The sequence below is a fragment of the Penaeus monodon genome, chromosome 33 (genome assembly GCF_015228065.2).
Source record: "Penaeus monodon isolate SGIC_2016 chromosome 33, NSTDA_Pmon_1, whole genome shotgun sequence".
In the NCBI taxonomy this organism is placed as follows: Eukaryota; Metazoa; Arthropoda; class Malacostraca; order Decapoda; family Penaeidae; genus Penaeus; species Penaeus monodon.
The window spans coordinates 15,259,154-15,259,628 of NC_051418.1; the positions used below are offsets into that span (position 1 = coordinate 15,259,154).

At 28.0% G+C, this 475-nt stretch overlaps 1 protein-coding gene across 2 annotated transcripts in view; it reads right to left on the reverse strand.

The window, feature by feature from the left end:
* LOC119594075 (DNA-directed RNA polymerase II subunit RPB4-like) overlaps nt 1–475 on the reverse strand; it is a 14,434-nt gene that overhangs the window by 13,353 nt on the left and 606 nt on the right. The window lies entirely within an intron of this gene.

Consider the following 475-nt stretch of genomic DNA (forward strand, 5'->3'; position numbering starts at 1 on the left):
ATGGAAATTTTAACAAAAGAAGTTGCAGACATATTGTTTTTGAATATGATCACTAAGACATAAGTTATGCAAGTTACACAATGTGGTACTTTCAAACATTCTTTTTATCACACATTCTCTCTATTCTATTCTTTGCATCCCAAAATATCAGGATAATATCAGGTTAACATATAAATGTCTTCCACAGCTTTCCATTATTCCCATGTATTTGTAGCACTTTATCTATGTATTACCTTATTAAGGTAATATATAAATATTATTATTTGTTCTTACAAATAAACATTAGATTCTATGAACACTATAAAGTTTTACAGTAAATACCCTCCCAGCTTTTGGAGCCAAATTCAAAAGTTAATAGTACAGCAGACATCATAAGTACTAAATTATACCAAATTCATAAGCATAGAAGGCATGGAGATTTTCTGTAGATTTACAAAATATTCATTATGAAAATATGGGTAATTTTTACTGAGAG